The sequence below is a fragment of the Sceloporus occidentalis genome, unplaced genomic scaffold (genome assembly GCF_023333645.1).
Source record: "Sceloporus occidentalis isolate IW3139 unplaced genomic scaffold, rSceOcc1.0.p SCAF_111, whole genome shotgun sequence".
NCBI classification, from domain to species: domain Eukaryota; kingdom Metazoa; phylum Chordata; class Lepidosauria; order Squamata; family Phrynosomatidae; genus Sceloporus; species Sceloporus occidentalis.
The window spans coordinates 1,290,441-1,315,000 of record NW_028317091.1 but is presented as its reverse complement, the minus strand read 5'-3'; the positions used below and the strand labels follow the sequence as shown (position 1 = coordinate 1,315,000).

General features: G+C 40.6%; 8 non-coding genes across 8 annotated transcripts; 1 reads left to right on the top strand and 7 right to left on the bottom strand.

Moving 5' to 3' along the window:
• Positions 1 to 1,331: 1,331 nt before the first annotated feature.
• Positions 1,332 to 1,405, bottom strand: TRNAN-GUU (transfer RNA asparagine (anticodon GUU)). The gene has a single exon. It is a non-coding gene; the product is annotated as a tRNA-Asn (tRNA).
• A 3,743-nt stretch (positions 1,406 to 5,148) lies between these two features.
• On the top strand, positions 5,149 to 5,220 carry TRNAM-CAU (transfer RNA methionine (anticodon CAU)). Its single transcript has one exon. It is a non-coding gene; the product is annotated as a tRNA-Met (tRNA).
• A 1,690-nt stretch (positions 5,221 to 6,910) lies between these two features.
• Positions 6,911 to 6,984, bottom strand: TRNAN-GUU (transfer RNA asparagine (anticodon GUU)). The gene has a single exon. It is a non-coding gene; the product is annotated as a tRNA-Asn (tRNA).
• A 2,259-nt stretch (positions 6,985 to 9,243) lies between these two features.
• Positions 9,244 to 9,317, bottom strand: TRNAN-GUU (transfer RNA asparagine (anticodon GUU)). The gene has a single exon. It is a non-coding gene; the product is annotated as a tRNA-Asn (tRNA).
• Positions 9,318 to 11,741: 2,424 nt separating this feature from the next.
• TRNAN-GUU (transfer RNA asparagine (anticodon GUU)) lies at positions 11,742 to 11,815 on the bottom strand. The gene has a single exon. It is a non-coding gene; the product is annotated as a tRNA-Asn (tRNA).
• Positions 11,816 to 14,453: 2,638 nt separating this feature from the next.
• Positions 14,454 to 14,527, bottom strand: TRNAN-GUU (transfer RNA asparagine (anticodon GUU)). The gene has a single exon. It is a non-coding gene; the product is annotated as a tRNA-Asn (tRNA).
• Positions 14,528 to 15,704: 1,177 nt separating this feature from the next.
• On the bottom strand, positions 15,705 to 15,778 carry TRNAN-GUU (transfer RNA asparagine (anticodon GUU)). Its single transcript has one exon. It is a non-coding gene; the product is annotated as a tRNA-Asn (tRNA).
• Positions 15,779 to 24,043: 8,265 nt separating this feature from the next.
• On the bottom strand, positions 24,044 to 24,117 carry TRNAN-GUU (transfer RNA asparagine (anticodon GUU)). The gene has a single exon. It is a non-coding gene; the product is annotated as a tRNA-Asn (tRNA).
• Positions 24,118 to 24,560: the final 443 nt, after the last annotated feature.

Genomic DNA, 24,560 nt, shown 5'->3' with positions numbered 1-24,560 from the left:
TTTTGCATTTCTGTCTTTCAATGTAATCATTAGCTCATTGGCATTGCAAACACAGGAACAAAAGTGTTCAGGAAAACATCCTGCTCGTCCCTGGGTGGGCTTGAACCACCACCCTTTCAGTTAACAGCCGAACAAGCTAAACGATTGCGCCACAGAGACACCCACATGTGACTGCTTTCAGAGAAGGTTTGTGACTTTAAACCTTCAGCATTCCAGAGGGCTTAATGACCATAGCAGAAGAATTGACAGTTGTATCTCAACTGTTTATACATTATTTCATGATGGTGAGAACTTGTACTCCTAAATTGTCTTTACGAATCTTGAAGAAGAGATTTGGAAAAAAGTCAGATATTCATGGGTTTTTTTATCATTTGGGAAGAAAGTGGCAAAAAGTTCGCACTTTCGAAGCTTGAAGAAGAGATTTGGAGAAAAAAAAGTCAGGAATTAATGTGTTTTTATCATTTGTGAAAAAAAAAAGCACATGAAAAAGCAGAGTGGCGCAGCAGAAGCGTGCTGGGCCCATAACCCAGAGGTCGATGTGTCGAAACCATCCTCTGCTAGATGTCATTTTTACATAGGCTTAATAACTTCTGTCATTGATGATATTGCATGAAAACAGCATTCTCCCCTCGGACAAGCTGTCACACAGAAAGCAGAGTGGCGCAGCGGAAGCGTGCTGGGCCCATAACCCAGAGGTCGATAGATCGAAACCGTCCTCTGCTAGATGTCATTTTTACATAGGGTTAATAACTTCTGTCATTGATGATATTGCATGAAAACAGCATTCTCCCCTTGGATAAGCCGTCACACGGAAAGCAGAGTGGCGCAGCGGAAGCGTGCTGGGCCCATAACCCAGAGGTCGATGGATTGAAACCATCCTCTGCTAATTTTGTTTTTATAATGTCACTTTTCTGTTTAAGCACAACTGGCGTTGCATAAGATTAATTGGCACGTAGGGTTAATAACATGTGTCATTTATGATATTGTATGAAAACGGCATTCTCCCCTTGCCAGCCACTATTTTGGTAACGGCTGCCCGAATTATTAACAACATGTAGTATTGTAGACGTGGCCTAAATTAAAAAACAAAAAATTAATAATAATAATCTAAGCAATCCAAAATTGGCACTATGCCAAAAAGTTTTTCCTGTGTTTTTTCATGGAAGGATTGGCATGCTTTGTCTGGAAAATAACTTTCCACAAGTGGAATAAGAAGATTTAGCTTAATGTTGGAAAGCTTTAAGGATTTTGCATTTCTGTCTTTCAATGTAATCATTAGCTCATTGGCGTTGCAAACACAGGAATGAAAGTTTTCAGGAAAACATCCCGCTCGTCCCTGGGTGGGCTTGAACCACCAACCTTTCGGTTAACAGCCGAACGCGCTAACCGATTGCGCCACAGAGACAACCACGTGTGACTACTTTCAGAGAAGCAGTGAGGATTATGACTTTAAACCTTCAGCATTCCAGAGGGCTTAATGACCATAGCAGAAGAATTGACAGTTGTATCTCAACTGTTTATACATTATTTCATGATGGTGAGAACTTGTACTCCTAAATTGTCTTTACGAATCTTGAAGAAGAGATTTGGAAAAAAAGTCAGATATTCATGTTTTTTTTATCATTTGGGAAGAAAGTGGCAAAAAGTTGGCACTTTCGAAGCTTGAAGAAGAGATTTGGAGAAAAAAAAGTCAGGAATTAATGTGTTTTTATCATTTGTGAAAAAAAAACACATGAAGAAGCAGGGTGGCGCAGCGGAAGCGTGCTGGGCCCATAACCCAAAGGTCAATGGATCGAAACCATCCTCTGCTAGATGTCATTTTCACATAGGCTTAATAACTTCTGTCATTGATGATATTGCATGAAAACAGCATTCTCCCCTCGGACAAGCTGTCACACAGAAAGCAGAGTGGCGCAGCGGAAGCGTGCTGGGCCCATAACCCAGAGGTCGATGGATCGAAACCATCCTCTGCTAGATGTCATTTTTACATAGGGTTAATAACTTCTGTCATTGATGATATTGCATGAAAACAGCATTCTCCCCTCGGACAAGCCGTCTCACGGAAAGCAGAGTGGCGCAGCGGAAGCGTGCTGGGCCCATAACCCAGAGGTCGATGGATCGAAACCATCCTCTGCTAATTTTGTTTTTATAATGTCACTTTTCTGTTTAAGCACAACTGGTGTTGAATAAGATTAATTGGCACGTAGGGTTAATAACTTGTGTCATTTATGATATTGTATGAAAACAGCATTTTCCCCTCGGACAAGCTGTTACACGGAAAGCAGAGTGGCGCAGCGGAAGCGTGCTGGGCCCATAACCCAGAGGTCGATGGATCAAAACCATCCTCTGCTAATTTTGTTTTTATAATGTCACTTTTCTGTTTAAGCACAACTGCCGTTGCATAAGATTCATTGGCACGTAGGGTTAATAACTTGTGTCATTTATGATATTGTATGAAAACGGCATTCTCCCCTTGCCAGCCACTATTTTGGTAACGGCTGCCCGAATTATTAACAACATGTAGTATTGTAGACGTGGCCTAAATTAAAAAACAAAAAATTAATAATAATAATCTAAGCAATCCAAAATTGGCACTATGCCAAAAAGTTTTTCCTGTGTTTTTTCATGGAAGGATTGGCATGCTTTGTCTGGAAAATAACTTTCCACAAGTGGCATAAGAAGATTTAGCTTAATGTTGGAAAGCTTTAAGGATTTTGCATTTCTGTCTTTCAATGTAATCATTAGCTCATTGGCATTGCAAACACAGGAACAAAAGTGTTCAGGAAAACATCCTGCTCGTCCCTGGGTGGGCTTGAACCACCACCCTTTCAGTTAACAGCCGAACAAGCTAAACGATTGCGCCACAGAGACACCCACATGTGACTGCTTTCAGAGAAGGTTTGTGACTTTAAACCGTCAGCATTCCAGAGGGCTTAATGACCATAGCAGAAGAATTGACAGTTGTATCTCAACTGTTTATACATTATTTCATGATGGTGAGAACTTGTACTCCTAAATTGTCTTTACGAATCTTGAAGAAGAGATTTGGAAAAAAGTCAGATATTCATGGGTTTTTTTATCATTTGGGAAGAAAGTGGCAAAAAGTTGGCACTTTCGAAGCTTGAAGAAGAGATTTGGAGAAAAAAAAGTCAGGAATTAATGTGTTTTTATCATTTGTGAAAAAAAAAAGCACATGAAAAAGCAGAGTGGCGCAGCGGAAGCGTGCTGGGCCCATAACCCAGAGGTCGATGTGTCGAAACCATCCTCTGCTAGATGTCATTTTTACATAGGCTTAATAACTTCTGTCATTGATGATATTGCATGAAAACAGCATTCTCCCCTTGGACAAGCTGTCATGCAGAATGGCGCAGCGGAAGCGTGCTGGGCCCATAACCCAGAGGTAGATGGATCGAAACCATCCTCTGCTAGATGTCACTTTTACATAGGGTTAATAACTTCTGTCATTGATGATATTGCATGAAAACAGCATTCTCCCCTCGGACAAGCCGTCACATGGAAAGCAGAGTGGCGCAGCGGAAGCGTGCTGGGCCCATAACCCAGAGGTCGATGGATTGAAACCATCCTCTGCTAATTTTGTTTTTATAATGTCACTTTTCTGTTTAAGCACAACTGGCGTTGCATAAGATTAATTGGCACGTAGGGTTAATAACTTGTGTCATTTATGATATTGTATGAAAACGGCATTCTCCCCTTGCCAGCCACTATTTTGGTAACGGCTGCCCGAATTATTAACAACATGTAGTATTGTAGACGTGGCCTAAATTAAAAAACAAAAAATTAATAATAATAATCTAAGCAATCCAAAATTGGCACTATGCCAAAAAGTTTTTCCTGTGTTTTTTCATGGAAGGATTGGCATGCTTTGTCTGGAAAATAACTTTCCACAAGTGGAATAAGAAGATTTAGCTTAATGTTGGAAAGCTTTAAGGATTTTGCATTTCTGTCTTTCAATGTAATCATTAGCTCATTGGCGTTGCAAACACAGGAATGAAAGTTTTCAGGAAAACATCCCACTCATGCCTGGGTGGGCTTGAACCACCAACCTTTCGGTTAACAGCCGAACGCGCTAACCGATTGCGCCACAGAGACAACCACATGTGACCACTTTCAGAGAAGCAGTGAGGATTATGACTTTAAACCTTCAGCATTCCAGAGGGCTTAATGACCATAGCAGAAGAAATGACAGTTGTATCTCAACTGTTTATACATTATTTCATGATGGTGAGAACTTGTACTCCTAAATTGTCTTTACGAATCTTGAAGAAGAGATTTGGAAAAAAAGTCAGATATTCATGTTTTTTTTATCATTTGGGAAGAAAGTGGCAAAAAGTTGGCACTTTCGAAGCTTGAAGAAGAGATTTGGAGAAAAAAAAGTCAGGAATTAATGTGTTTTTATCATTTGTGAAAAAAAAACACATGAAGAAGCAGGGTGGCGCAGCGGAAGCATGCTGGGCCCATAACCCAGAGGTCAATGGATCAAAACCATCCTCTGCTAGATGTCATTTTCACATAGGCTTAATAACTTCTGTCATTGATGATATTGCATGAAAACAGCATTCTCCCCTCGGACAAGCTGTCACACAGAAAGCAGAATGGCGCAGCGGAAGCGTGCTGGGCCCATAACCCAGAGGTAGATGGATCGAAACCATCCTCTGCTAGATGTCATTTTTACATAGGGTTAATAACTTCTGTCATTGATGATATTGCATAAAAACAGCATTCTCCCCTCGGACAAGCCGTCACATGGAAAGCAGAGTGGCGCAGCGGAAGCGTGCTGGGCCCATAACCCAGAGGTCGATGGATTGAAACCATCCTCTGCTAGATGTCATTTTTACATAGGGTTAATAACTTCTGTCATTGATGATATTGCATGAAAACAGCATTCTCCCCTCGGACAAGCCGTCACACGGAAAGCAGAGTGGCGCAGCGGAAGCGTGCTGGGCCCATAACCCAGAGGTCGATGGATCGAAACCATCCTCTGCTAATTTTGTTTTTATAATGTCACTTTTCTGTTTAAGCACAACTGGTGTTGAATAAGATTAATTGGCACGTAGGGTTAATAACTTGTGTCATTTATGATATTGTATGAAAACAGCATTTTCCCCTCGGACAAGCTGTTACACATAAAGCAGAGTGGCGCAGCGGAAGCGTGCTGGGCTCATAACCCAGAGGTCGATGGATCGAAACCATCCTCTGCTAATTTTGTTTTTATAATGTCACTTTTCTGTTTAAGCACAACTGGCGTTGCATAAGATTAATTGGCACGTAGGGTTAATAACTTGTGTCATTTATGATATTGTATGAAAACGGCATTCTCCCCTTGCCAGCCACTATTTTGGTAACGGCTGCCCGAATTATTAACAACATGTAGTATTGTAGACGTGGCCTAAATTAAAAAACAAAAAATTAATAATAATAATCTAAGCAATCCAAAATTGGCACTATGCCAAAAAGTTTTTCCTGTGTTTTTTCATGGAAGGATTGGCATGCTTTGTCTGGAAAATAACTTTCCACAAGTGGCATAAGAAGATTTAGCTTAATGCTGGAAAGCTTTAAGGATTTTGCATTTCTGTCTTTCAATGTAATCATTAGCTCATTGGCATTGCAAACACAGGAACAAAAGTGTTCAGGAAAACATCCTGCTCGTCCCTGGGTGGGCTTGGACCACCACCCTTTCAGTTAACAGCCGAACAAGCTAAACGATTGCGCCACAGAGACAATCACATGTGACTGCTTTCAGAGAAGGTTTGTGACTTTAAACCGTCAGCATTCCAGAGGGCTTAATGACCATAGCAGAAGAATTGACAGTTGTATCTCAACTGTTTATACATTATTTCATGATGGTGAGAACTTGTACTCCTAAATTGTCTTTACGAATCTTGAAGAAGAGATTTGGAAAAAAAGTCAGATATTCATGTTTTTTTTATCATTTGGGAAGAAAGTGGCAAAAAGTTGGCACTTTCGAAGCTTGAAGAAGAGATTTGGAGAAAAAAAAGTCAGGAATTAATGTGTTTTTATCATTTGTGAAAAAAAAAAGCACATGAAAAAGCAGAGTGGCGCAGCGGAAGCGTGCTGGGCCCATAACCCAGAGGTCGATGTGTCGAAACCATCCTCTGCTAGATGTCATTTTTACATAGGCTTAATAACTTCTGTCATTGATGATATTGCATGAAAACAGCATTCTCCCCTCGGACAAGCTGTCACACAGAAAGCAGAGTGGCGCAGCGGAAGCGTGCTGGGCCCATAACCCAGAGTCGATGGATCGAAACCATCCTCTGCTAGATGTCATTTTTACATAGGGTTAATAACTTCTGTCATTGATGATATTGCATGAAAACAGCATTCTCCCCTTGGACAAGCCGTCACACGGAAAGCAGAGTGGCGCAGCGGAAGCGTGCTGGGCCCATAACCCAGAGGTCGATGGATTGAAACCATCCTCTGCTAATTTTGTTTTTATAATGTCACTTTTCTGTTTAAGCACAACTGGCGTTGCATAAGATTAATTGGCACGTAGGTTTAATAACTTGTGTCATTTATGATATTGTATGAAAACGGCATTCTCCCCTTGCCAGCCACTATTTTGGTAACGGCTGCCCGAATTATTAACAACATGTAGTATTGTAGACGTGGCCTAAATTAAAAAACAAAAAATTAATAATAATAATCTAAGCAATCCAAAATTGGCACTATGCCAAAAAGTTTTTCCTGTGTTTTTTCATGGAAGGATTGGCATGCTTTGTCTGGAAAATAACTTTCCACAAGTGGAATAAGAAGATTTAGCTTAATGTTGGAAAGCTTTAAGGATTTTGCATTTCTGTCTTTCAATGTAATCATTAGCTCATTGGCGTTGCAAACACAGGAATGAAAGTTTTCAGGAAAACATCCCGCTCGTCCCTGGGTGGGCTTGAACCACCAACCTTTCGGTTAACAGCCGAACGCGCTAACCGATTGCGCCACAGAGACAACCACATGTGACTACTTTCAGAGAAGCAGTGAGGATTATGACTTTAAACCTTCAGCATTCCAGAGGGCTTAATGACCATAGCAGAAGAATTGACAGTTGTATCTCAACTGTTTATACATTATTTCATGATGGTGAGAACTTGTACTCCTAAATTGTCTTTACGAATCTTGAAGAAGAGATTTGGAAAAAAAGTCAGATATTCATGTTTTTTTTATCATTTGGGAAGAAAGTGGCAAAAAGTTGGCACTTTCGAAGCTTGAAGAAGAGATTTGGAGAAAAAAAAGTCAGGAATTAATGTGTTTTTATCATTTGTGAAAAAAAAAACGCATGAAGAAGCAGGGTGGCGCAGCGGAAGCGTGCTGGGCCCATAACCCAGAGGTCAATAGATCGAAACCATCCTCTGCTAGATGTCATTTTTATATAGGCTTAATAACTTCTGTCATTGATGATATTGCATGAAAACAGCATTCTCCCCTCGGACAAGCCGTCACACGGAAAGCAGAGTGGCGCAGCGGAAGCGTGCTGGGCCCATAACCCAGAGGTCAATGGATCAAAACCATCCTCTGCTAATTTTGTTTTTATAATGTCACTTTTCTGTTTAAGCACAACTGGTGTTGAATAAGATTAATTGGCACGTAGGGTTAATAACTTGTGTCATTTATGATATTGTATGAAAACGGCATTCTCCCCTTGCCAGCCACTATTTTGGTAACGGCTGCCCGAATTATTAACAACATGTAGTATTGTAGACGTGGCCTAAATTAAAAAACAAAAAATTAATAATAATAATCTAAGCAATCCAAAATTGGCACTATGCCAAAAAGTTTTTCCTGTGTTTTTTCATGGAAGGATTGGCATGCTTTGTCTGGAAAATAACTTTCCACAAGTGGCATAAGAAGATTTAGCTTAATGTTGGAAAGCTTTAAGGATTTTGCATTTCTGTCTTTCAATGTAATCATTAGCTCATTGGTGTTGCAAACACAGGAACAAAAGTGTTCAGGAAAACATCCTGCTCGTCCCTGGGTGGGCTTGAACCACCACCCTTTCAGTTAACAGCCGAACAAGCTAAACGATTGCGCCACAGAGACACCCACATGTGACTGCTTTCAGAGAAGGTTTGTGACTTTAAACCGTCAGCATTCCAGAGGGCTTAATGACCATAGCAGAAGAATTGACAGTTGTATCTCAACTGTTTATACATTATTTCATGATGGTGAGAACTTGTACTCCTAAATTGTCTTTACGAATCTTGAAGAAGAGATTTGGAAAAAAAGTCAGATATTCATGTTTTTTTTATCATTTGGGAAGAAAGTGGCAAAAAGTTGGCACTTTCGAAGCTTGAAGAAGAGATTTGGAGAAAAAAAAGTCAGGAATTAATGTGTTTTTATCATTTCTGAAAAAAAAAGCACATGAAAAAGCAGAGTGGCGCAGCGGAAGCGTGCTGGGCCCATAACCCAGAGGTCGATGTGTCGAAACCATCCTCTGCTAGATGTCATTTTTACATAGGCTTAATAACTTCTGTCATTGATGATATTGCATGAAAACAGCATTCTCCCCTCGGACAAGCTGTCACACAGAAAGCAGAGTGGCGCAGCGGAAGCGTGCTGGGCCCATAACCCAGAGTCGATGGATCGAAACCATCCTCTGCTAGATGTCATTTTTACATAGGGTTAATAACTTCTGTCATTGATGATATTGCATGAAAACAGCATTCTCCCCTTGGACAAGCCGTCACACGGAAAGCAGAGTGGCGCAGCGGAAGCGTGCTGGGCCCATAACCCAGAGGTCGATGGATTGAAACCATCCTCTGCTAATTTTGTTTTTATAATGTCACTTTTCTGTTTAAGCACAACTGGCGTTGCATAAGATTAATTGGCACGTAGGTTTAATAACTTGTGTCATTTATGATATTGTATGAAAACGGCATTCTCCCCTTGCCAGCCACTATTTTGGTAACGGCTGCCCGAATTATTAACAACATGTAGTATTGTAGACGTGGCCTAAATTAAAAAACAAAAAATTAATAATAATAATCTAAGCAATCCAAAATTGGCACTATGCCAAAAAGTTTTTCCTGTGTTTTTTCATGGAAGGATTGGCATGCTTTGTCTGGAAAATAACTCTCCACAAGTGGAATAAGAAGATTTAGCTTAATGTTGGAAAGCTTTAAGGATTTTGCATTTCTGTCTTTCAATGTAATCATTAGCTCATTGGCGTTGCAAACACAGGAATGAAAGTTTTCAGGAAAACATCCCGCTCGTCCCTGGGTGGGCTTGAACCACCAACCTTTCGGTTAACAGCCGAACGCGCTAACCGATTGCGCCACAGAGACAACCACATGTGACTACTTTCAGAGAAGCAGTGAGGATTATGACTTTAAACCTTCAGCATTCCAGAGGGCTTAATGACCATAGCAGAAGAATTGACAGTTGTATCTCAACTGTTTATACATTATTTCATGATGGTGAGAACTTGTACTCCTAAATTGTCTTTACGAATCTTGAAGAAGAGATTTGGAAAAAAAGTCAGATATTCATGTTTTTTTTATCATTTGGGAAGAAAGTGGCAAAAAGTTGGCACTTTCGAAGCTTGAAGAAGAGATTTGGAGAAAAAAAAGTCAGGAATTAATGTGTTTTTATCATTTGTGAAAAAAAAACACATGAAGAAGCAGGGTGGCGCAGCGGAAGCGTGCTGGGCCCATAACCCAGAGGTCAATGGATCGAAACCATCCTCTGCTAGATGTCATTTTCACATAGGCTTAATAACTTCTGTCATTGATGATATTGCATGAAAACAGCATTCTCCCCTCGGACAAGCTGTCACACAGAAAGCAGAATGGCGCAGCGGAAGCGTGCTGGGCCCATAACCCAGAGGTAGATGGATCGAAACCATCCTCTGCTAGATGTCATTTTTACATAGGGTTAATAACTTCTGTCATTGATGATATTGCATGAAAACAGCATTCTCCCCTCGGACAAGCCGTCACACGGAAAGCAGAGTGGCGCAGCGGAAGCGTGCTGGGCCCATAACCCAGAGGTCAATGGATCAAAACCATCCTCTGCTAATTTTGTTTTTATAATGTCACTTTTCTGTTTAAGCACAACTGGTGTTGAATAAGATTAATTGGCACGTAGGGTTAATAACTTGTGTCATTTATGATATTGTATGAAAACGGCATTCTCCCCTTGCCAGCCACTATTTTGGTAACGGCTGCCCGAATTATTAACAACATGTAGTATTGTAGACGTGGCCTAAATTAAAAAACAAAAAATTAATAATAATAATCTAAGCAATCCAAAATTGGCACTATGCCAAAAAGTTTTTCCTGTGTTTTTTCATGGAAGGATTGGCATGCTTTGTCTGGAAAATAACTTTCCACAAGTGGCATAAGAAGATTTAGCTTAATGTTGGAAAGCTTTAAGGATTTTGCATTTCTGTCTTTCAATGTAATCATTAGCTCATTGGCGTTGCAAACACAGGAACAAAAGTGTTCAGGAAAACATCCTGCTCGTCCCTGGGTGGGCTTGAACCACCACCCTTTCAGTTAACAGCCGAACAAGCTAAACGATTGCGCCACAGAGACACCCACATGTGACTGCTTTCAGAGAAGGTTTGTGACTTTAAACCGTCAGCATTCCAGAGGGCTTAATGACCATAGCAGAAGAATTGACAGTTGTATCTCAACTGTTTATACATTATTTCATGATGGTGAGAACTTGTACTCCTAAATTGTCTTTACGAATCTTGAAGAAGAGATTTGGAAAAAAGTCAGATATTCATGGGTTTTTTTATCATTTGTGAAGAAAGTGGCAAAAAGTTCGCACTTTCGAAGCTTGAAGAAGAGATTTGGAGAAAAAAAAGTCAGGAATTAATGTGTTTTTATCATTTGTGAAAAAAAAAAAGCACATGAAAAAGCAGAGTGGCGCAGCGGAAGCGTGCTGGGCCCATAACCCAGAGGTCGATGTGTCGAAACCATCCTCTGCTAGATGTCATTTTTACATAGGCTTAATAACTTCTGTCATTGATGATATTGCATGAAAACAGCATTCTCCCCTCGGACAAGCTGTCACACAGAAAGCAGAGTGGCGCAGCGGAAGCGTGCTGGGCCCATAACCCAGAGGTCGATGGATCGAAACCATCCTCTGCTAGATGTCATTTTTACATAGGGTTAATAACTTCTGTCATTGATGATATTGCATGAAAACAGCATTCTCCCCTCGGACAAGCCGTCACATGGAAAGCAGAGTGGCGCAGCGGAAGCGTGCTGGGCCCATAACCCAGAGGTTGATGGATTGAAACCATCCTCTGCTAATTTTGTTTTTATAATGTCACTTTTCTGTTTAAGCACAACTGCCGTTGCATAAGATTAATTGGCACGTAGGGTTAATAACTTGTGTCATTTATGATATTGTATGAAAACGGCATTCTCCCCTTGCCAGCCACTATTTTGGTAACGGCTGCCCGAATTATTAACAACATGTAGTATTGTAGACGTGGCCTAAATTAAAAAACAAAAAATTAATAATAATAATCTAAGCAATCCAAAATTGGCACTATGCCAAAAAGTTTTTCCTGTGTTTTTTCATGGAAGGATTGGCATGCTTTGTCTGGAAAATAACTTTCCACAAGTGGAATAAGAAGATTTAGCTTAATGTTGGAAAGCTTTAAGGATTTTGCATTTCTGTCTTTCAATGTAATCATTAGCTCATTGGCGTTGCAAACACAGGAATGAAAGTTTTCAGGAAAACATCCCGCTCGTCCCTGGGTGGGCTTGAACCACCAACCTTTCGGTTAACAGCCGAACACGCTAACCGATTGCGCCACAGAGACAACCACATGTGACTACTTTCAGAGAAGCAGTGAGGATTATGACTTTAAACCTTCAGCATTCCAGAGGGCTTAATGACCATAGCAGAAGAAATGACAGTTGTATCTCAACTGTTTATACATTATTTCATGATGGTGAGAACTTGTACTCCTAAATTGTCTTTACGAATCTTGAAGAAGAGATTTGGAAAAAAAGTCAGATATTCATGTTTTTTTTATCATTTGGGAAGAAAGTGGCAAAAAGTTGGCACTTTCGAAGCTTGAAGAAGAGATTTGGAGAAAAAAAAGTCAGGAATTAATGTGTTTTTATCATTTGTGAAAAAAAAACGCATGAAGAAGCAGGGTGGCGCAGCGGAAGCGTGCTGGGCCCATAACCCAGAGGTCAATGCATCGAAACCATCCTCTGCTAGATGTCATTTTCACATAGGCTTAATAACTTCTGTCATTGATGATATTGCATGAAAACAGCATTCTCCCCTCGGACAAGCTGTCACACGGAAAGCAGAGTGGCGCAGCGGAAGCGTGCTGGGCCCATAACCCAGAGGTCGATGGGTCGAAACCATCCTCTGCTAGATGTCATTTTTACATAGGCTTAATAACTTCTGTCATTGATGATATTGCATGAAAACAGCATTCTCCCCTCATACAAGCCATCACACGGAAAGCAGAGTGGCGCAGCGGAAGCGTGCTGGGCCCATAACCCAGAGGTCGATGGATCGAAACCATCCTCTGCTAATTTTGTTTTTATAATGTCACTTTTCTGTTTAAGCACAACTGGTGTTGAATAAGATTAATTGGCACGTAGGGTTAATAACTTGTGTCATTTATGATATTGTATGAAAACAGCATTTTCCCCTCGGACAAGCTGTTACACGGAAAGCAGAGTGGCGCAGCGGAAGCGTGCTGGGCCCATAACCCAGAGGTCGATGGATCGAAACCATCCTCTGCTAATTTTGTTTTTATAATGTCACTTTTCTGTTTAAGCACAACTGGCGTTGCATAAGATTAATTGGCACGTAGGGTTAATAACTTGTGTCATTTATGATATTGTATGAAAACGGCATTCTCCCCTTGCCAGCCACTATTTTGGTAACGGCTGCCCGAATTATTAACAACATGTAGTATTGTAGACGTGGCCTAAATTAAAAAACAAAAAATTAATAATAATAATCTAAGCAATCCAAAATTGGCACTATGCCAAAAAGTTTTTCCTGTGTTTTTTCATGGAAGGATTGGCATGCTTTGTCTGGAAAATAACTTTCCACAAGTGGCATAAGAAGATTTAGCTTAATGTTGGAAAGCTTTAAGGATTTTGCATTTCTGTCTTTCAATGTAATCATTAGCTCATTGGCATTGCAAACACAGGAACAAAAGTGTTCAGGAAAACATCCTGCTCGTCCCTGGGTGGGCTTGAACCACCACCCTTTCAGTTAACAGCCGAACAAGCTAAACGATTGCGCCACAGAGACACCCACATGTGACTGCTTTCAGAGAAGGTTTGTGACTTTAAACCGTCAGCATTCCAGAGGGCTTAATGACCATAGCAGAAGAATTGACAGTTGTATCTCAACTGTTTATACATTATTTCATGATGGTGAGAACTTGTACTCCTAAATTGTCTTTACGAATCTTGAAGAAGAGATTTGGAAAAAAGTCAGATATTCATGGGTTTTTTTATCATTTGGGAAGAAAGTGGCAAAAAGTTCGCACTTTCGAAGCTTGAAGAAGAGATTTGGAGAAAAAAAAGTCAGGAATTAATGTGTTTTTATCATTTGTGAAAAAAAAAAGCACATGAAAAAGCAGAGTGGCGCAGCGGAAGCGTGCTGGGCCCATAACCCAGAGGTCGATGTGTCGAAACCATCCTCTGCTAGATGTCATTTTTACATAGGCTTAATAACTTCTGTCATTGATGATATTGCATGAAAACAGCATTCTCCCCTCGGACAAGCTGTCACACAGAAAGCAGAGTGGCGCAGCGGAAGCGTGCTGGGCCCATAACCCAGAGGTCGATGGATCGAAACCATCCTCTGCTAGATGTCATTTTTACATAGGGTTAATAACTTCTGTCATTGATGATATTGCATGAAAACAGCATTCTCCCCTCGGACAAGCTGTCACACGGAAAGCAGAGTGGCGCAGCGGAAGCGTGCTGGGCCCATAACCCAGAGGTCGATGGATCGAAACCATCCTCTGCTAATTTTGTTTTTATAATGTCACTTTTCTGTTTAAGCACAACTGCCGTTGCATAAGATTAATTGGCACGTAGGGTTAATAACTTGTGTCATTTATGATATTGTATGAAAACGGCATTCTCCCCTTGCCAGCCACTATTTTGGTAACGGCTGCCCGAATTATTAACAACATGTAGTATTGTAGACGTGGCCTAAATTAAAAAACAAAAAATTAATAATAATAATCTAAGCAATCCAAAATTGGCACTATGCCAAAAAGTTTTTCCTGTGTTTTTTCATGGAAGGATTGGCATGCTTTGTCTGGAAAATAACTTTCCACAAGTGGAATAAGAAGATTTAGCTTAATGTTGGAAAGCTTTAAGGATTTTGCATTTCTGTCTTTCAATGTAATCATTAGCTCATTGGCGTTGCAAACACAGGAATGAAAGTTTTCAGGAAAACATCCCACTCGTCCCTGGGTGGGCTTGAACCACCAACCTTTCGGTTAACAGCCGAACGCGCTAACCGATTGCGCCACAGAGACAACCACATGTGACTACTTTCAGAGAAGCAGTGAGGATTATGACTTTAAACCTTCAGCATTCCAGAGGGCTTAATGACCATAGCAGAAGAAATGACAGTTGTATCTCAACTGTTTATACATTATTTCATGATGGTGAGAACTTGTACTCCTAAATTGTCTTTACGAATCTTGAAGAAGAGATTTGGAAAAAAAGTCAGATATTCATGTTTTTTTTATCATTTGGGAAGAAAGTGGCAAAAAGTTGGCACTTTCGAAGCTTGAAGAAGAGATTTGGAGAAAAAAAAGTCAGGAATTAATGTGTTTTTATCATTTGTGAAAAAAAAAAGCATGAAGAAGCAGGGTGGCGCAGCGGAAGCGTGCTGGGCCCATAACCCAGAGGTCAATGGGTCGAAACCATCCTCTGCTAGATGTCATTTTCACATAGGCTTAATAACTTCTGTCATTGATGATATTGCATGAAAACAGCATTCTCCCCTTGGACAAGCTTTCACACGGAAAGCAGAGTGGCGCAGCGGAAGCGTGCTGGGCCCATAACCCAGAGGTCAATGGATCGAAACCATCCTCTGCTAGATGTCATTTTTACATAGGGTTAATAACTTCTGTCATTGATGATATTGCATGAAAACAGCATTCTCCCCTCGGACAAGCCATCACACGGAAAGCAGAGTGGCGCAGCGGAAGCGTGCTGGGCCCATAACCCAGAGGTCGATGGATTGAAACCATCCTCTGCTAATTTTGTTTTTATAATGTCACTTTTCTGTTTAAGAACAACTGGCGTTGCATAAGATTAATTGGCACGTAGGGTTAATAACTTGTGTCATTTATGATATTGTATGAAAACGGCATTCTCCCCTTGCCAGCCACTATTTTGGTAACGGCTGCCCGAATTATTAACAACATGTAGTATTGTAGACGTGGCCTAAATTAAAAAACAAAAAATTAATAATAATAATCTAAGCAATCCAAAATTGGCACTATGCCAAAAAGTTTTTCCTGTGTTTTTTCATGGAAGGATTGGCATGCTTTGTCTGGAAAATAACTTTCCACAAGTGGAATAAGAAGAGTTAGCTTAATGTTGGAAAGCTTTAAGGATTTTGCATTTCTGTCTTTCAATGTAATCATTAGCTCATTGGCGTTGCAAACACAGGAATGAAAGTTTTCAGGAAAACATCCCGCTCGTCCCTGGGTGGGCTTGAACCACCAACCTTTCGGTTAACAGCCGAACGCGCTAACCGATTGCGCCACAGAGACAACCACATGTGACTACTTTCAGAGAAGCAGTGAGGATTATGACTTTAAACCTTCAGCATTCCAGAGGGCTTAATGACCATAGCAGAAGAAATGACAGTTGTATCTCAACTGTTTATACATTATTTCATGATGGTGAGAACTTGTACTCCTAAATTGTCTTTACGAATCTTGAAGAAGAGATTTGGAAAAAAAGTCAGATATTCATGTTTTTTTTATCATTTGGGAAGAAAGTGGCAAAAAGTTGGCACTTTCGAAGCTTGAAGAAGAGATTTGGAGAAAAAAAAGTCAGGAATTAATGTGTTTTTATCATTTGTGAAAAAAAAACGCATGAAGAAGCAGGGTGGCGCAGCGGAAGCATGCTGGGCCCCTAACCCAGAGGTCAATGGATCGAAACCATCCTCTACTAGATGTCATTTTCACATAGGCTTAATAACTTCTGTCATTGATGATATTGCATTAAAACAGCATTCTCCCCTCGGACAAGCTGTCACACGGAAAGCAGAGTGGCGCAGCGGAAGCGTGCTGGGCCCATAACACAGAGGTCGATGGATCGAAACCATCCTCTGCTAGATGTCATTTTTACATAGGGTTAATAACTTCTGTCATTGATGATATTGCATGAAAACAGCATTCTCCCCTCGGACAAGCCGTCACACGGAAAGCAGAGTGGCGCAGCGGAAGCGTGCTGGGCCCATAACCCAGAGGTCGATGGATCGAAACCATCCTCTGCTAATTTTGTTTTTATAATGTCACTTTTCTGTTTAAGCACAGCTGGTGTTGAATAAGATTAATTGGCACGTAGGGTTAATAACTTGTGTCATTTATGATATTGTATGAAAACAGCATTTTCCCCTCGGACAAGCTGTTACACGGAAAGCAGAGTGGCGCAGCGGAAGTGTGCTGGGCCCATAACCCAGAGGTCGATGGATCGAAACCATCCTCTGCTAATTTTGTTTTTATAATGTCACTTTTCTGTTTAAGCACAACTGCCGTTGCATAAGATTAATTGGCACGTAGGGTTAATAACTTGTGTCATTTATGATATTGTATGAAAACGGCATTCTCCCCTTGCCAGCCACTATTTTGGTAACGGCTGCCCGAATTATTAACAACATGTAGTATTGTAGACGTGGCCTAAATTAAAAAACAAAAAATTAATAATAATAATCTAAGCAATCCAAAATTGGCACTATGCCAAAAAGTTTTTCCTGTGTTTTTTCATGGAAGGATTGGCATGCTTTGTCTGGAAAATAACTTTCCACAAGTGGCATAAGAAGATTTAGCTTAATGTTGGAAAGCTTTAAGGATTTAGCATTTCTGTCTTTCAATGTAATCATTAGCTCATTGGCATTGCAAACACAGGAACAAAAGTGTTCAGGAAAACATCCTGCTCGTCCCTGGGGGGGCTTGAACCACCACCCTTTCAGTTAACAGCCGAACAAGCTAAACGATTGCGCCACAGAGACACCCACATGTGACTGCTTTCAGAGAAGGTTTGTGACTTTAAACCGTCAGCATTCCAGAGGGCTTAATGACCATAGCAGAAGAATTGACAGTTGTATCTCAACTGTTTATACATTATTTCATGATGGTGAGAACTTGTACTCCTAAATTGTCTTTACGAATCTTGAAGAAGAGATTTGGAAAAAAGTCAGATATTCATGGGTTTTTTTATCATTTGGGAAGAAAGTGGCAAAAAGTTCGCACTTTCGAAGCTTGAAGAAGAGATTTGGAGAAAAAAAAGTCAGGAATTAATGTGTTTTTATCATTTGTGAAAAAAAAAAGCACATGAAAAAGCAGAGTGGCGCAGCGGAAGCGTGCTGGGCCCATAACCCAGAGGTTGATGTGTCGAAACCATCCTCTGCTAGATGTCATTTTTACATAGGCTTAATAACTTCTGTCATTGATGATATTGCATGAAAACAGCATTCTCCCCTCGGACAAGCTGTCACACAGAAAGCAGAGTGGCGCAGCGGAAGCGTGCTGGGCCCATAACCCAGAGGTCGATGGATCGAAACCATCCTCTGCTAGATGTCATTTTTACATAGGGTTAATAACTTCTGTCATTGATGATATTGCATGAAAACAGCATTCTCCCCTCGGACAAGCCGTCACACGGAAAGCAGAGTGGCGCAGCGGAAGCGTGCTGGGCCCATAACCCAGAGGTCGATGGATCGAAACCATCCTCTGCTAAATTTGTTTTTATAATGTCACTTTTCTGTTTAAGAACAACTGGCGTTGCATAAGATTAATTGGCACGTAGGGTTAATAACTTGTGTCATTTATGATATTGTATGAAAACGGCATTCTCCCCTTGCCAGCCACTATTTTGGTAACGGCTGCCCGAATTATTAACAACATGTAGTATTGTAGACGTGGCCTAAATTAAAAAACAAAAAATTAATAATAATAATCTAAGCAATCCAAAATTGGCACTATGCCAAAAAGTTTTTCCTGTGTTTTTTCATGGAAGGATTGGCATGCTTTGTCTGGAAAATAACTTTCCACAAGTGGAATAAGAAGATTTAGCTTAATGTTGGAAAGCTTTAAGGATTTTGCATTTCTGTCTTTCAATGTAATCATTAGCTCATTGGCGTTGCAAACACAGGAATGAAAGTTTTCAGGAAAACATCCCGCTCGTCCCTGGGTGGGCTTGAACCACCAACCTTTCGGTTAACAGCCGATTGCGCCACAGAGACAACCACATGTGACATAGTGGGTATAACAGAGACATGGTTGGATGATAGCTATGACTGGGCGGTTAACATACAGGGGTATAGTCTATTCAGGAAGGATCGGAAAAAACGAAAAGGGGGAGGAGTTTGCCTTTATGTAAAGTCCAGCCTAAAGGCCACACTGCGGGAGAATATATGTGAGGGAAATGATAATGTGGAGTCATTATGGGTAGAAATATATGGAAAGAAAAATAATAAAATACTGATCGGGGTTTGCTATAAGCCACCAAATATAATGGAAGCAGCAGAAGATCAATTATTAAAGCAAATAAACAAGGCAGCTAATCACGATGAGGTGGTTATTATGGGGGACTTTAACTATCCCGACATAAACTGGGAAACCGAGACCTGTGAATCTCATAAAGGAAACCGGTTTCTGACTATAAGTAAGGATAATTATCTGTCCCAAATGGTACAGGACCCGACCAGAGGGGGCGCCCTACTGGACTTAATATTAACCAACAGACCTGACAGAGTAACTAATGTGCAGGTCAGGGGACATCTAGGAAATAGTGATCACAATATGATGCATTATAACTTGTCCTTCAATAAGGGAACTCTTAGAGGAGCCACAAGAACTATGCACTTTAGGAGGGCAAAGTTTGATCAACTAAGAGAAGCCCTTAACACTGTAAATTGGGAAAATGTCCTCAAAAACAAGAGTACAGACGCTCAATGGGAGATTTTTAAGAATATCTTAAATTCTCACTGTGAAAGGTACATACCGTATGGGAATAAAAGAGTCAGGAACAAGAGAAAACCAATGTGGATAAATAAAAATGTAAAGGGGGCAATAAATGGCAAAAAAAAGGCATTTAAGCTACTAAAACAGGAAGGCAGTGAGGAAGCACTAAAAAGCTATCGGGAAAAAAATAAAATATGTAAAAATCAGATAAAAGCAGCAAAATTGGAGACAGAAAGACTCATTGCCAAAGAGAGTAAAACAAACCCCAAAATGTTCTTTAACTATATAAATAGTAAAAAGGTTAACAATGAAAGCGTTGGCCCCTTAAAAAGTAATGAGGGAGAAGTTATAGACGGGGATCAGGAAAAAGCTAATCTATTAAATATATTCTTCTCTGCTGTATTCACAGAGGAAAATGAAATGCCAGGTAATATACAGCAGGATGAGATAAATGCCCCAGTACATGTCGCCTGTCTAACCCAGGAAGAAGTGCAGTGCCGCCTAAAAAAAATCAAAATAGACAAATCACCAGGTCCAGATGGCATTCACCCCCGCGTTCTAAGGGAGTTAAGTAATGTAATAGACAGACCCCTATTTCTAATATTCAAGGACTCTATAGTGACAGGGTCTGTTCCCCAGGACTGGCGCATAGCAAATGTTGTGCCAATATTCAAAAAGGGGACAAAAAGTGACCCGGGGAATTATAGGCCTGTTAGTTTAACTTCTGTTGTGTGTAAACTGTTTGAGGGTTTCCTAAGAGATGCTATTTTGGAGTATCTCAATGAAAATAAGTGTATGACTCCATATCAGCATGGGTTTACAAGGGATCGGTCCTGTCAAACTAACCTGATCAGCTTTTATGAGGAGGTGAGCTCAAGACTGGATCGGGGTGAATCGCTGGATGTCGTATATCTTGATTTTTCCAAAGCATTTGATACGGTGCCACATAAAAGGCTCGTACATAAAATGAGAATGCTTGGGCTGGGGGAGAATGTGTGTATGTGGGTAAGTAACTGGCTCAGTGATAGGAAACAGAGGGTGGTTATTAATGGTACATACTCTGAGTGGGTGACTGTTGCTAGTGGGGTACCACAGGGGTCAGTTTTGGGTCCTATTCTTTTTAATATATTTATTAATGACCTTGTAGAGGGATTGCATAGTAAAGTATCAATCTTTGCAGACGATACTAAGCTCTGTAACGTGGTTAACACAATAGAGGACAGCGCACGATTACAAATGGATCTGCATAGGTTGGAGGCTTGGGCTGGGATGTGGCAGATGAGGTTCAACACAGATAAATGTAAGGTTATGCACATGGGGAAGAAAAATCCAGGCTGGGAATATGTATTAAATGGGAAAACACTGGGGACGACTGACATGGAAAAGGACTTAGGAGTTTTAGTTAACAGTAAATTTACCTGTAGCGACCAGTGTCAGGCAGCTGCTGCTAAGGCAAATAAAATCATGGGGTGCATCAAAAGGGGCATAGATGCCCACGACAAGGAAATAATTCTACCCCTGTACAAGTCACTAGTCAGACCACACATGGAATACTGTGTACAGTACTGGGCACCAGTGTACAAGAAAGATATAGTGGAGCTGGAGAGGGTTCAAAGACGGGCAACCAGAGTAATAAGGGGAATGGGAGGACTACAGTACCCAGAAAGATTATCAGAATTGGGGTTATTTAGTTTGGAAAAAAGACGGCTTAGGGGGGACTTAATAACTATGTATAAATATATAAGGGGACAGTACAGAGATCACTCCCAGGACCTATTTATACCCAGGACTGTATCTATAACAAGGGGACATCCTCTACGGCTGGAGGAAAGAAGGTTTCTACACCAGCACAGACGGGGGTTCTTTACAGTAAGAGCGGTGAGATTATGGAACTCTCTGCCAGAGGAAGTGGTGATGGTAAACTCAATAAAAGAGTTCAAAAGGAGCCTGGACGTGTTTCTTGAAAGCAATAATATTACAAGTTATGGATATTAGATTAATAGGGACAGAACGTTGATCCAGGGATTTATTCTGATTGCCATATTTGGAGTCGGGAAGGAATTTTCCCCCTGGTATGGGGCAATTGGCATCTGCTTCATAAGGGTTTTTTGCCTTCCTCTGGATCAACACAGTAGGGACACAATATGTATATAGGTTGAACTTGATGGACTTTGGTCTTTTTTCAACCTTATGAACTATGTTACTATGTTACTATGTTACTACTTTCAGAGAAGCAGTGAGGATTATGACTTTAAACCTTCAGCATTCCAGAGGGCTTAATGACCATAGCAGAAGAAATGACAGTTGTATCTCAACTGTTTATACATTATTTCATGATGGTGAGAACTTGTACTCCTAAATTGTCTTTACGAATCTTGAAGAAGAGATTTGGAAAAAAAGTCAGATATTCATGTTTTTTTTATCATTTGGGAAGAAAGTGGCAAAAAGTTGGCACTTTCGAAGCTTGAAGAAGAGATTTGGAGAAAAAAAAGTCAGGAATTAATGTGTTTTTATCATTTGTGAAAAAAAAACGCATGAAGAAGCAGGATGGCGCAGCGGAAGCGTGCTGGGCCCATAACCCAGAGGTCAATGGATCGAAACCATCCTCTGCTAGATGTCATTTTCACATAGGCTTAATAACTTCTGTCATTGATGATATTGCATGAAAACAGCATTCTCCCCTTGGACAAGCTTTCACACGGAAAGCAGAGTGGCGCAGCGGAAGCGTGCTGGACCCATAACCCAGAGGTCGATGGATCGAAACCATCCTCTGCTAGATGTCATTTTTACATAGGGTTAATAACTTCTGTCATTGATGATATTGCATGAAAACAGCATTCTCCCCTCATACAAGCCATCACACGGAAAGCAGAGTGGCGCAGCGGAAGCGTGCTGGGCCCATAACCCAGAGGTCGATGGATCGAAACCATCCTCTGCTAATTTTGTTTTTATAATGTCACTTTTCTGTTTAAGCACAACTGGTGTTGAATAAGATTAATTGGCACGTAGGGTTAATAACTTGTGTCATTTATGATATTGTATGAAAACAGCATTTTCCCCTCGGACAAGCTGTTACACGGAAAGCAGAGTGGCGCAGCGGAAGCGTGCTGGGCCCATAACCCAGAGGTCGATGGATCGAAACCATCCTCTGCTAATTTTGTTTTTATAATGTCACTTTTCTGTTTAAGCACAACTGCCGTTGCATAAGATTAATTGGCACGTAGGGTTAATAACTTGTGTCATTTATGATATTGTATGAAAACGGCATTCTCCCCTTGCCAGCCACTATTTTGGTAACGGCTGCCCGAATTATTAACAACATGTAGTATTGTAGACGTGGCCTAAATTAAAAAACAAAAAATTAATAATAATAATCTAAGCAATCCAAAATTGGCACTATGCCAAAAAGTTTTTCCTGTGTTTTTTCATGGAAGGATTGGCATGCTTTGTCTGGAAAATAACTTTCCACAAGTGGCATAAGAAGATTTAGCTTAATGTTGGAAAGCTTTAAGGATTTTGCATTTCTGTCTTTCAATGTAATCATTAGCTCATTGGCATTGCAAACACAGGAACAAAAGTGTTCAGGAAAACATCCTGCTCGTCCCTGGGTGGGCTTGAACCACCACCCTTTCAGTTAACAGCCGAACAAGCTAAACGATTGCGCCACAGAGACACCCACATGTGACTGCTTTCAGAGAAGGTTTGTGACTTTAAACCGTCAGCATTCCAGAGGGCTTAATGACCATAGCAGAAGAATTGACAGTTGTATCTCAACTGTTTATACATTATTTCATGATGGTGAGAACTTGTACTCCTAAATTGTCTTTACGAATCTTGAAGAAGAGATTTGGAAAAAAGTCAGATATTCATGGGTTTTTTTATCATTTGGGAAGAAAGTGGCAAAAAGTTCGCACTTTCGAAGCTTGAAGAAGAGATTTGGAGAAAAAAAAGTCAGGAATTAATGTGTTTTTATCATTTGTGAAAAAAAAAAGCACATGAAAAAGCAGAGTGGCGCAGCGGAAGCGTGCTGGGCCCATAACCCAGAGGTCGATGTGTCGAAACCATCCTCTGCTAGATGTCATTTTTACATAGGCTTAATAACTTCTGTCATTGATGATATTGCATGAAAACAGCATTCTCCCCTCGGACAAGCTGTCACACAGAAAGCAGAGTGGCGCAGCGGAAGCGTGCTGGGCCCATAACCCAGAGGTCGATGGATCGAAACCATCCTCTGCTAGATGTCATTTTTACATAGGGTTAATAACTTCTGTCATTGATGATATTGCATGAAAACAGCATTCTCCCCTCGGACAAGCCGTCACACGGAAAGCAGAGTGGCGCAGCAGAAGCGTGCTGGGCCCATAACCCAGAGGTCGATGGATTGAAACCATCCTCTGCTAAATTTGTTTTTATAATGTCACTTTTCTGTTTAAGAACAACTGGCGTTGCATAAGATTAATTGGCACGTAGGGTTAATAACTTGTGTCATTTATGATATTGTATGAAAACGGCATTCTCCCCTTGCCAGCCACTATTTTGGTAACGGCTGCCCGAATTATTAACAACATGTAGTATTGTAGACGTGGCCTAAATTAAAAAACAAAAAATTAATAATAATAATCTAAGCAATCCAAAATTGGCACTATGCCAAAAAGTTTTTCCTGTGTTTTTTCATGGAAGGATTGGCATGCTTTGTCTGGAAAATAACTTTCCACAAGTGGAATAAGAAGATTTAGCTTAATGTTGGAAAGCTTTAAGGATTTTGCATTTCTGTCTTTCAATGTAATCATTAGCTCATTGGCGTTGCAAACACAGGAATGAAAGTTTTCAGGAAAACATCCCACTCGTCCCTGGGTGGGCTTGAACCACCAACCTTTCGGTTAACAGGCGAACGCGCTAACCGATTGCGCCACAGAGACAACCACATGTGACTACTTTCAGAGAAGCAGTGAGGATTATGACTTTAAACCTTCAGCATTCCAGAGGGCTTAATGACCATAGCAGAAGAAATGACAGTTGTATCTCAACTGTTTATACATTATTTCATGATGGTGAGAACTTGTACTCCTAAATTGTCTTTACGAATCTTGAAGAAGAGATTTGGAAAAAAAGTCAGATATTCATGTTTTTTTTATCATTTGGGAAGAAAGTGGCAAAAAGTTGGCACTTTCGAAGCTTGAAGAAGAGATTTGGAGAAAAAAAAGTCAGGAATTAATGTGTTTTTATCATTTGTGAAAAAAAAACGCATGAAGAAGCAGGATGGCGCAGCGGAAGCGTGCTGGGCCCATAACCCAGAGGTCAATGGATCGAAACCATCCTCTGCTAGATGTCATTTTCACATAGGCTTAATAACTTCTGTCAT